General features: G+C 41.4%; 1 protein-coding gene across 46 annotated transcripts in view; it reads right to left on the bottom strand.

The window, feature by feature from the left end:
- The window catches only part of LOC114284472 (GPCR-type G protein 1), a 68,380-nt gene that overhangs the window by 8,895 nt on the left and 46,724 nt on the right, over positions 1–12,761 (bottom strand). For 7 of the 46 annotated variants that reach the window (XR_014337325.1, XR_014337332.1, XR_014337328.1 and 4 more), the window contains exon 12: positions 7,743–7,870. The exons of 33 other annotated variants lie outside the window; for them this stretch is intronic. The gene's annotated coding sequence lies outside the window, so the exon portion shown is untranslated. Of the gene's footprint in view, positions 1–7,711; positions 7,871–12,761 lie in introns of all 46 variants that reach the window. 6 more of the 46 variants (XR_014337324.1, XR_014337327.1, XR_014337326.1 and 3 more) reach the window with 1 other exon arrangement.

Below are 12,761 nucleotides of genomic sequence, written 5' to 3'. Positions count from 1 at the left end.
AAGGGTCCAGCAAGACTCCGTAAACTGTCACAACAACTGTCACAACATTGTCTGCTACAACGGTCCGACATGACCCCATAAACTGTCTTCTACATCGGTCTGACACCGCCATCCAGTGTCCTCTACACCGTTATGACACCACCATACAGTGTCCTCTACAACGTTATGACACCCCCATACAGTGTCCTCTACAACGTTATGACGCCACCATCTAGTGTCTTCACCAATGGTCTGACACGACCATACAGTGTCTCCTATCCTCTTTTATTTTTATGTATTTTCTTGTTTTGTTACTCTCTCCAAACTCAAGTTGGTTAGTTCCTATCCCCCTTGAGTTTGCGGGGGGCTGTTAAAATTCACCTACTACACACCTACCACACACCTACCACTACCACCTACTACACACTCACCTACTTCACCTACTCTCCACCTACTCCTCACCTACTCCATACCTACCTACTCCATACCTACTACACACTCACCTATTCTCTTCCCACATCCTCTTTTCTATATATAGGAATCATTGTAACAATTACAAATATCAATCAATAATACATACAATTTATTCTCTATCTATCAATTTATTTTACAGAGTAGGACAGAGGCATACTCATAAAAAAACACATGCAGCGAGCCATATCAAGAAGATGACGATTCTTGCGCTCTGCAACCCCATTTTGTTGAGGGTATTGGTGCAAGATGTCCGATGTATAATGCCATGAGTGGAAAAATAGCTCTCTAAGCCCGAATAGATGTATTCATCCCCATTATCAGAATACAAGATTTTGATAATTGCCCCAAACTGAGTACAAATCATTTTATGAAAATTTTGAAACACAAAGAAAACCTCACTTTTTTCTTTCATGAGATATACCCAAGTAGTATGAGAAAAATCATCAATAAAGATAACAAACCATCTATGGCCTTTTAAAGACAACATGAGATGGACCCCACACATCAGAATGTAATAAAGAAAAAGTAGTTAAACTTTTATTAAGACTTGGAGTAAAAGAAGCTCTATGTTGTTTGCCAAGTTGACAAGATTCACAAAGAAACGCAGACACATTATTGTTTGTAAAAACAGACGGAAATAAATGTCTAAATAAATGAAAAAAAAGATGCCCATGACGCCGATGCCATAGCTATAAATCCTCCTTAGTGATTGGGAACTTGATGGAATGATGAGCAAGCTTGTTCGGTTGATCCAAGAAATAAAGACCATTTTCTGCACTACCACTGCCAATCGTCCTCCTCGTGACAAGGTTCTAAAAAAGACAATGATCAAGAAAAAAATGTCACACTACAGTCCAAATCCTTAGTAATACGACATAGGTACGGTAGGAACAACATGAATTAAACATTTCCCAGAGATAGAAGAAACAACACCATCTGCAATCCTAACTTTGTCTTGACCTGAAGAGGATTTATATGCTGAGAAAAGGTTAGAAGACCCAGACATATGATTTGAGGCACCAGAATTAATAATTCATGGCAAAGACTTACGGGAAAGAAAAGCACTAAGAGAAGAGGCTAAGTTACCTGAGCGGACAAACGACGAGGAAGATGCACTAGGAGCAGTAAAAGACTGGTGGGCCAATAAATGACGCAGAACAGCCTCAAGCTCAGGAGAATTCATGCTAGATAAATTATCAGAAGTCGGACCAACTAAAGCGGAAGTAGAATCAAGGGTGTCAACAACATTAGACTGATGGGCCCGTGGATTAGAGCCACGTCCTCTAGACTGACCTGATCGACTGCCTCTAGCACCAGATCAATCACCCCGACTCCCTGATGGAGCCCCATGAAACTTCCAACAAGTCTCACGAGTATGCCGCGACTTGCGGCAGTAATCACAGAACACAATATCCTTCCCTGAAGGATGGGGAAGACGTAGTGACAAATCAGTTCCATCTCGAGAAGGAGCAGAAAGTAATGCTGAACGGTCTCCAGTAGCCGGTGGTAACTGATAGGTTAATCAAGAACTAGAGAGAGAGGAACTTAGAGGGAGAAATTCTCAATTCAATTCAAATTCAATTCAAATTCAATTCAATTCAATTCAAATTCAATATATCCCAAGAAGATGACTTGGTCCATAGCAAAGGTGCACTTTTTAGTGTTTCCATAGAACTTGTCTCGCGTTAAAAGTTCAAAGACTTGCCGAAGGTGGCACAAATGCTCTTCCAAATTTCGACTATAGATTAAGATATCATCGAAGGAGACCACTACACACACTCCCAAAAGTGGTTGCAACATTTGTGTCATCACTCTCATAAAAGTATTCGGAGCATTGGTAAGCCCAAATGGCATCACAAGCCACTCAAATAGGCCATGAGGTGTTTTAAAGGCCGTTTTCCACTCATCATCGGGCCTTGATGCAGATTTGATGATACCCGCTTCTAAGATCAATCTTAGAAAACACCTTTGATCTGGCAAGCAATCCAACATATCATCCAATCTTGGAATTGGAAAGCGGTACTTGATTGTAATCTTGTTGATTGCGTGGCTATCCACACACATACGCCAAGAGCCATCCTTCTTAGATGTCAAAAGCGCTAGAACATCACAAGGGCTAAGGCTAGGCCGGATGTAGCCTTTAGCCAAAAGCTCTTCTACTTGCCGTTGCAACTCCTCTTTCTCCTTTGGAGACATGCAATAGGCTGGTTTGTTTGGAAGTGCCGACCCGGGTACCAAATCAATACGATGTTGAATGTCATGCATAGGAGGTAAATCAGGAGGAAGCTCTCGGGGAAAGACATCGGAATACTCTTCCAAAAGAGTAGCCACCTCAACCTTTTCTTTAGAAGCACCCGTGTGTACAACCGGAACCAACACCAATACAATCCCAAAATCCTGACTCTCTTCCACAAACTCCTTGGAAGCAAGCAATGTAGTGGCACTAGGAGATGACTTGGAAACATCCTTGGAAGTAACATTTTCCTTCATTGGAAGCAAGGTAAACCGGATATCATTCTTGGCAACGGTGTAGGTGTTTCGTTTGCCATCATGCAAAGATTGCCAGTCATATTGCCAAGGTCGTCTAAGTAGAATGTGACAAGCATCCATAAGCACTATATCACACCATGCCTCATCAAAGTATTTTTGCCAGATAGAAAATGAAACCAAGCACCGTTTGGTAACCTTGATCTCATTGCCTTTCTTAAACCAAGATAGAGAATAAGGATGCGGATGTTCTTCCACCAGAAGATTAAGTTTGTCCACCACTTCTTGAGAAACTATGTTCCCACAACTTCCACTATCAATGATCATGGTACAAATACGGCCACCAATGTTGCAAGTGGAATAAAAGATATTGGTACGTAACCAATCTTCTTGGCTCTCTAGTTTTGGTGAGAGAAGAGTCTTCTTCAACATAAGAGAAAGACCCTCTTCTTCATCACTATCTTCACCAATTGCCACATTACCCGAAGGATCAAAGATTGGAGTATCTTCAAAGTCATCATGCTCCTCAACTTCTTCAATGAGAAGTGCCTTGTTCCAGTTATTACCCATGTTCTTGCGGCAATCAGACGATCTATGCCCCAGTTCACCACACCTAAAGCATTTGAATGTTCCACCTTGTGGTGGATTTTGGTTTTCGAAAGCACCATTAGGACGAGGAGCTTGAGAGGAGGAAGCACCCTTGTCCACAAACTTGAAAGGAGGATTAGCTTTGGCAAACCTAGGAGTGGAAGGACGTGGCCTAAAACCACCTCAAAACCCTCCTTGGGAGTATTGTCCTATTTGGGAAGCACACCGGCTTCCTTGCTTCTCCACGGTTAAGGCCCGATTATAAGCTTCTGAAACACTATATAATGTGTGCAAGGCAAGAACATCTTGGGTGAAAGATTTCAAGCCGCTCATATAGCGGGCCACCCATTGGTCCTCACTTTCACTTAAGTCAACCCGTGCAATGAGGTGATAAAAGGCTTCCGTGTATTCATTCACACTACCATTTTGCTTGAGAACATGAAGGCGTTGATAAACACTTTGGAGGTAGTTGAATGGTAGAAAATGGCCCTTCAACTTCTTTTTCATTGTCTCCCAATCATAGATTTTCTCCTTCCCACATCGGCGACGGTTGAGTTGAAGTTACTCTCACCAAGCGGAAGCTCTCCCCTTCAATTGAATAGCCACAAGCTTAACTTTCTTTTCAACGGAGACCTCTCCATAGTCAAAGATCCGCTCAATGGTGTTGAGCCAATTGATAAACTTAAACTCATCGGGATTGAGGCTTCCATGAAATTTGGGAAGTTCAATCTTGATATTGTTCTTTCATTTGTGTTCCATCCTACCTACACCCGTTTGACCCCTTCGTGGAGCCCAAAAGATATTATCAAAAGAATGATGAGTACCACCTTCAGTATCATCGGAACCATCACTACCATCATCGGTAGAAGGAGGAAGGAGACGTTGCACCATCTCGGTTAGAATGGCAATTTGCCGTCTTATCTCAACCATCTCATCTCTTGGATACAGAATCCCATTACCCTCGGTACCATCACCCAAATCCGGGGCCTAACCCCTACCATGACCACCCCTACGACCTCGACCCCGATTAGCCATAACAACAACTCAGTATGTTTCCAAAATAGTCCAGATATACAGATTTCAAATAGCACAATTCCAGACCCAATTCACAGATTAGGACAATTCAGTGTAACTACCAACTCACAGCAGTATGAAGTATCAAATATTCAAGAATCAACAACAAGACAACAATATCAAGAATTGGGAACCCAATCTGTATAATGGAATTTGAACAGCTCAAGAAGTGAAAAAGTGATCGAATTGCCTCAATCAAATGCAGAACCAAAACAGTCCCCTTGCGACGAACCTCTGCTTCAGTCTTGCAAAGATGACCAGAAATCTCCTTCGACTAGACACAGTTGCAGCGATCAGACACAGACACAGTTATGACGATTCACGATGATCGAACACGTCACAAAATCGAAACAGGTGCAATGCTCGTTTTGCGAAATCAAATCGCAACTTCAAATCGTAATGGTCTTCGCAAACTCGGTTGTCGAACAGGAGTGTCGAAGATCGAAGGTCTTCGCTCACAAAATCAGGTCGCAATGTCGATTCCAGCCCAAACCATGATCTTGACTGTGTATATCGAATTCGAACTCGATTTCTCCACTAGGGTTCCTGTAGATTCATTATCTGTGGATTGCAAGATCCAAACACTCCTTCAAGTTGCGAAATCAACGGCTTCGAATCCGGTACGTAGGTCCCCTCGAGTAGAGTTAGATGATGAACTAACCAGAACTGATATCCAAACCTTTGCTCTGATACCAAAATATGACGGGTCAATCAAGAACTAAAGAGAGAGGAACGTAGAGAGAGATATTAGAGATAAATTCTTAATTCAATTCAAATTCAATATATCCAAGTTAGTTACAAGTGATGTGGTACTCATCTATTTATAGGATACACTATTTAACACATGCTATGCACGTGACACTACATCAGTACCATAGCAAAACGACGACTCTTTTCATTCTGTACATATGTAAAGGCCTTTTGAAAAGATAGAAGAACATCCATGCCACGAACACAACTCTGGACCGGATCAAATTCCACATTAAGGCCTTCCAGAAACTTGAAGACCCCCTCCTGTGCAAGAAACTTCTGGTAACCAGCTGAGTTAACTGTATAGACATGCTTGTAATCTAGGAGATGATCTAGGCATTTCCAACCATTAGTCAGAAAGGTGTAATACTAGAGAACTGTCTACTCCCCCTATACTGAGCGCTCAACAGACCGACGCAGCTCAAAAGACTGAGAAAAATTCATTTTTTGAGAATATGTAGTAACGATTGCTTCCCAAATATCTTGGACAGTATCTATAGATAAGTAGCCTTCGCCAATCTCAGAAACCATGGAATGAATGAGCCACCCCATGATTAAAGAGTTGGTAATCTCCCATTGATCATTGCCAGGATCCGTAATACCCGGTGCTTGAACTCTCCCATTAACATATCCCATCTTCTCCTTACTCTTCAGAAAAAGTGTCAGACACTGAGACCGTGAAAGGTAATTCTGACCATTAAACAGAGCGGTGGTGATTTTGAGGCTAGGGTTCAGGTTCTCAGATGTAGTAATCATAACTGGACTGGAGCTCTCTCCTTTAGATGGGTGAGAAGTAGTGGTGGATTCACTAATTAGGTCAGCCATAAGAACTCTACAATTTCAATCCAAAAAAACCTTACACGAATCACAAGAATGGAAAGAGGAATGGAATGGGCTAGAACAAGCAAAATCACATGCAAACCACTATGGGAGCATAACAATCAGATTAATGTGTCATCTATGGACCCAAAAATAAATCAAATACGGGAAAACAAATCTCCAATCAAAACAAGTGTTGAATTGTGTTCAAGAAAGTAGAGAGAAAGAAACTTGGGGCAATAGAAGATGGGTAGCTCTCAAACACTCATCCACAAGAGCCAAAATACATAGAGAGGCTAGGACAGTCCTCACAAGGGTCGACTAGGCCAAAAGGGCCTTTAGCTAAAGCCGAAACAGCTTTGTGGGACCTTGGTTGGTTCTGACAGAGACTTAGGGACTAGCGGTGGAGGATGGGTGTTGATAGATGATGGCTGGTTGGTGGCAGCGACGGTGTGGATGACAGTTTTTAGGGTTGTGGCTTTGATACCCATTAATTTAAGAGAGTATAAAGCTTGGGTGATGATTATGATATCATCACCTTTTATATTAATTAATTAACTATTACAAAAGGAAGCTCTAAGGCACTGATTAAGGAATTACCTTTTATATTGATTGATTGATTAAAAAATCACAATCAATCAATCAATCACAATCTAATCTAAATAAGGAAATAAGAAAATATTCTAACAAAAACAACAGGATATTCCATGTCACCACCACACACTAGCATAATAAAAAGTATGGAGAGGTGCTCATCTCATGGCAACCTGGTGCAGGACTTTCTAAATATTCAACATTACATTGAGGTAGTAGTAGATTTAGCCATAAATAGTTTGTGGCCAACTATGGATTGAGGTTATTTGATTTGATTAGGGTCTATCAAGGTTTTTGGATGATACAGGACAACCTAGGACCTAGTTCTTTTTATATTCTAGGGCTACACCACAAGGGAAAGTAGTGAGTCAAAACATTTAAACAAGTAGTGAGCCTAGGGCTTGTAAAAACAATGGAAAGTCTTCGGTTCAGATTTGAAGACGAAAGTGCTACAAAGAGACTAAAAATAAATTCAACAAATACAAGAAGTAAATGGATTGAAATAAGGACCCTCCTCTAAGAGGGCTGATTGAAATCCACACAAAAACTTTCAGAAGAATTCCTGATGCCATATGGTAGACACGATTGTAACAAGCAAAGGAAAATGACAAAATAAAATAAACAATAGCAATTCTCTCAATAACTCTCGTTTGGGAACAGGCTTTTTTAGTAACTTTTTGGCTTTTTGGCTAAAATATGATGTAAAAAAAACTAATATGTTTGGGATGACTTTTTAGTTTTTTACGAAAAGATGTGCAAAAAGTAAAGAGAAAAGAAAATCTTTGACTTTTTTGTATAAGTTGTTGGCTTTTTAGTTTTTTTATTGACTTTTTGACTTTTAGGCTAAAAAATAATGTTGCCAAACGAGTTCAAGTCTAATAAGATCAATACACTCAAGCCTTATAAATTCCAATTAAAGTAATAATTCCTAATTATATTAAAATACCTAAATCCTTCAACTTATCTTCATGCAATACCTTCACAAGCCCCATCAGTTCTGCAATCACTTTAAATAAGGAAAAACTTTCATTCCACTCAAAAGTAGTGTCGAGCAAGGGGCCCTTCATATAGACACTAGAAAACCTTGAAGACATGAAGCAGCTTTCTGAAATTGCACCAGAAACCACATGACACAAATTCAAGTAAATAATTTATAAACAAATAATAAGTTGGATTGCAACCCAACAAACATCTGTTGACCAACTTAAGGTAAAACTTCTAAAATTGAAAACTCTAACCAAATTGGAAACTAATGAACATAAAAATTATTAAAAAATTAAGAATTTCCAGCAAACATGTCTCTCCAAACATTATGACTCAAGTAATCCTAATCAAGCATAACAAACAAAGGACCCACAACAGAACAAGTAGGCTTATCTGGTAAAATTGCTAAACTACCCCCTACTAGAAGTTAATGCCTTATAAACATAGTTTTTCTCCTTGTTCTTGCACCATTCTTGCAGGGTGGGACAAAGTCCGACATCGAACTTGAACTGAAGCTTGAGAAAAACTAGTTACATGGAGCTTTTTCTAATCTTGTGCCGATATAGTGTTCGTCCAAGCAACATTACTACTATAAATGATGAATATGAAGGACAGCTCAACTTTTTGAGCACAATGCAATGGTGAAATAGGAACATGCCTAACATCAAAGAAGTTGAAACTGTTAACTTGGGCACAGTTGAAGATCCCAAGTCTGTTATTCTCCACCTGCAACCCAAGAAGTTGGCTTTCCAACACAACATTAGGGAGTCCCCTTCATTCTGTGTTGACCCTAGCCTGGGCTGGAGGATCATATTTGTGGCTACTGTCATTTTATCAGTCTAAAACTAAGCCCTAGGTTCAAGGTTCTGAAAAGCGGTTGCGGTTGCCGTAACGGTGGCGGTGGAGCGGTTGCGGTTGCGGGGTGTAAAGGCCGTAGCGTAACGGTTGCGGTAACCGGAACCGTGAATTTTTTTATTTTTCGCATAATTTGAAAAATTTTTACCAATACGCATTTTTTTTTCCATAATCATTTTTATTGGGTTTTAAAATAAATATTGATCAATTTTTGTAAATTTTTAAGTATGATCTAATATATTTCGTATTTTTAAATCACTATAAGCTGAGTTTTTTTACATTTTATTTTAATAATTAATGATTTTATATGTCATAAATCCATATTACGCTTGTGGCAAAAAAAATAATTATTGGACTTAGATGTATAAATTTTTTTTTAATTATTATACTTGTGAAAGCATATAGTTTAAAAAAAATAAATTATGCATGCTAATGTAATCATATAAAAATTAAAAAAATAAATTATAGAGAATTTTTTTTTTTTTTTTGGTTTGGATCACTTGAATATTCATTCTCTTTTTGGATAACCTGTAAATAAAAATAAAATAAACTATTCAAAAAAAATTAACATATATAAAATATGTATTAATATATAATGTGGGGAAGTGGTTTTTGGAAATACTTTTCCGATCCTGGGGGGACGCTTGTGATCCACCGATAGGCACCTGAAAGGAGGTAAACACTCCGGTCGGGGGTGCCGGAATTAGCACTCCGACGGACAAGTCAGTTTCTCGTTCTAGATTACTTGTATTCTAAGTTAAACACCACAATTATCACATACAGTTCTCAGTTTGCTATTCCTTTATTTATACTCGTTCTCTAGGCCTTCGGGCCAGGTCCACTTTTTGCTCATTATGTTCATATTTACCCGGCTCCACAACTCAGTACCTATTCGACATATTTTGTAATAAACCGATCTTCACTCGGCTCCTTGCTTAATCGACTATCTAGCCGAATAAGGTTGGGTCCGAGTTTCCGTGGCAATGGCCGAATGTTTAGAATCATGATTCTTCAATGTTCGACTCTTCGGAATCTCTACAACTTCCAATATTCGGCTCCTACAATTGCCCCCCAAGCACTCCTCCAGCGGCAGTTGGCTGGAGTGTTTGGCTTTGAACTCGAAGAGTCAGAGCCGAAATTCGGCGGTTGATCGTATTCCAATGCGAATGTCTGTCCACACACTTCTCGATTATCATTTCAACTTCCCGCCTCTTCGTACACTCTCATTTATTTTGATTTAAAATTTCGACGTCTTTTCAAATAGATACACGCTTTTAGACGCCCGTCGCTGGATTGCCTTTCGAACTTCCTCTGCGACCTCCTACTCTTCTCTACCTCTTTCGCCACTTGTAAGTTCTCTCCTTCTTTGCTTTGTTTTTTGGCTTAGCATAATCATATTGGCTGGGGAGAATGGCGAAACATTTAAAAGATCTCTCATTGGATTGAATTTCTGGCTTCCGACGCCATTTTTCCATCCCCGATGACGTCCGTCTGTCTTTTGTGGCAGACCGCACCCTTGATATGGAGAGGGTTGATGAAAACACCATTGTCATCCCTCTTCTATCAATCGCAGAGGGCGGGGTCCGTTTCCCCCTTCACCCACTCCTTAGGGCTGTGCTTTGCCATTGGGAGTTAATCCTTTCGCAGCCCAACGTCAATTTCTTTAAGGTTGTGATGGGGATTGTCGCACTAAACCATCGCCTTGGGCTTAACCTTGGCATTCCCGCTATTCGGCATTGCAACGCCTTGGCCAAATCTTCTAGTCGGCACAGGCGTTATTTCCTTAGAGCCAAAGACACCGACCATCAACTAGTGACTATGCTTTCCAGCTCTGGGAAGCTAGTCGATGATGTTATGGTTGTTGTCCAAGGAAACTGGAAATTCGGTGAAGGCGAGGTTCGCCTCGATCGTATTCCTAGACGGAGGGGCGAACCGGGTGGCATCTTTTATTCATTTGTTAAATTTATAAAAGCTTCGTTTTTGGAGCCTTATGATTTTGCTTTTGCAGGGAATGATTTGAAGAAAATCTTGACCTCAACTGACGACGCTATTCTTTCAGAAATCAAGACTGCGCTCATGTACTTTGGCCGACGGAGTCTTCAGAAGCAAGGGAGGGCGGCCCACGTTCTGCTCCGCTACGAGCCGACTTATATGACCTTTTCGGCGGCGGAAAATATCCCAATTCCGATCGGTGAGGAGTTTCTTGTCGCCCGTATCTTGACTGACTTCAAAAATTTGAGGCAAGTCGGTTGCGAGGAATCAGATTCGGAGCGACCGGAAGTAGTTGAGGCCGCCGAATCAGATGAAGCCGAAACAGAGGTTGACGAGGCTTTGAAATTAGCATTTGAGGAAGCCAGCCTCAATTCGGCTAATAATCCGTCCACTTCGGGTCGAGAGGACCGTCCACTTGACAATATTTTTTAGGGTTTGGAGGATCTTCTCGGCGCGTACCCAGAAGATATGGCTGGGCTGAGCCTCACTAAGCTTGCCAAGAAAGCGAACGCGGAAAGACTAGCTGCGCGGCGGAGGGCAGAGGAGATTCGGGCTGCCGAATCTCAGTCTCAGTCTCAATCCTCCCTGCCCGTTATTGAGGAAGTGACGGCAAAAGGAGGAAGCACCGAAACGGAACCCTTGGTGCAGGCCAGTATAGAAGCTGTGCAAAGGGTGGAGAAGCGCCCTGCCGATGTTGAGGCCGGCTCAGAAGAAGATCGCGCCGATAAACGGCCTCGTTTGGAGGAATCGGATGTGATTGTACCTTTTGTTATTCAGCCGAAGATGAAAAATACGCCGATCTTCTCCGATGCTTCAGTAATCAAAGATCCAGCGGTTGCACTTAGTTTGGCGACGTCCGTTTCACTGCCTGCTGATAAGGCGCCTTTTCGGGCAGAGCCGGATCTGGTTGCAATTGCGTTGGCCGTGCAATCGGCTCTTTTGGTACATATCTTGACTCTGTCTTTTCTCCTTACACATTATTTTGGTTTTAACTTCTTGTTTTGCAGACCGTCGGAAGGATAGCCGATATGGGCCGTCGCTATCATGATGACGTGGAGCAAATTGGCCGTTTACAAGCGGAGGTTGAGGGCCAAAGGAGTAGGGCGCAGATCGAGGGCGCTCGTGCTGAGGCCGAGTTGAAGAGAGCCCATAATGCTGAGGATTTGAGATCGATCGCCGAGGAGAGGGCGAATGCGAGCGATGCCGCTCTTAAATTGGCCCAGGAGGCGAATTCTAAATTGAAGGCTGAGTTAGAAGAGATTAAGGCGGCGAAGGAAACAGCTGACCTGAAGGCTTCCAGCGCATTTGATTTCGGGAAAAAATCTGCTTATGATGAATACGTAGACGAAGTCCCCAGGTTTGAGAATCGGGGCTTTAAACACAGCTGGCTCAAAGCCCTTGCTGCCGCTAATGTGTCTTTGGCTGCGCCAATTCCATATGAGCAAGTGGATGTTGAGCCACTGGAGTCTGATTTCAAAGGCGCTTGTTTTTTGTTTTAGGATTTGCGTGTATTTTTCAGCTTTTTACAGTTTTTTGCTTAGTAATTTTCATATGTAAAATGGTTACAATTTGTGTTCAATTTACTTAATGAAAATTCATTTTGTACCTCGCTGTTACTGATGAATGGAATTGCTTTGGGTCAAATGTTGTATAATTGCCGACTAAATGATTAGGACGTTTTAAAAGCCAAAAATTGGTGAATGAACTGACTGCGGCACATATCGATCGGCATGAGGTCAGGGTACGCGGCCGGCTAAATTAATAAATCTGCCATTGCCCCAGCCAGTGCATGAACTTCGAAGGCATTGATCAAAAATTGTCGTTTAGATAGTTAGGCCGTTGTAAAAGCCAAAAATTAAATGAACTGGCTGCGGCACATATCGATTGGCATGAGGCCAGGGTACAGGGCCGGCTAGATTAATAAATCTGCCATTGCCCCAGCCAGTGCATGAACTTCAAAGGCATTGATCAAAAATTGCCGTTTAGATGGTTAGGCTGTTTTAAAAGCCAAAAATTGAATGAACTGGCTGCGGCACATATCAATCGACATGAGGTCAGGGTACGCGGACGACTAGATTAATAAATCTGCCATTGCCCCAGCCTGTGCATGAACTTCAAAGGCATTGATCAAAAATTGTCGTTTAGATGGTTAGGCTGTTGTAAAA

Source organism: Camellia sinensis, chromosome 8, assembly GCF_055761805.1.
Source record: "Camellia sinensis isolate YWXY chromosome 8, ASM5576180v1, whole genome shotgun sequence".
Lineage (NCBI taxonomy): Eukaryota > Viridiplantae > Streptophyta > Magnoliopsida > Ericales > Theaceae > Camellia > Camellia sinensis.
This window is presented reverse-complemented; position numbering and strand designations above follow the sequence as displayed.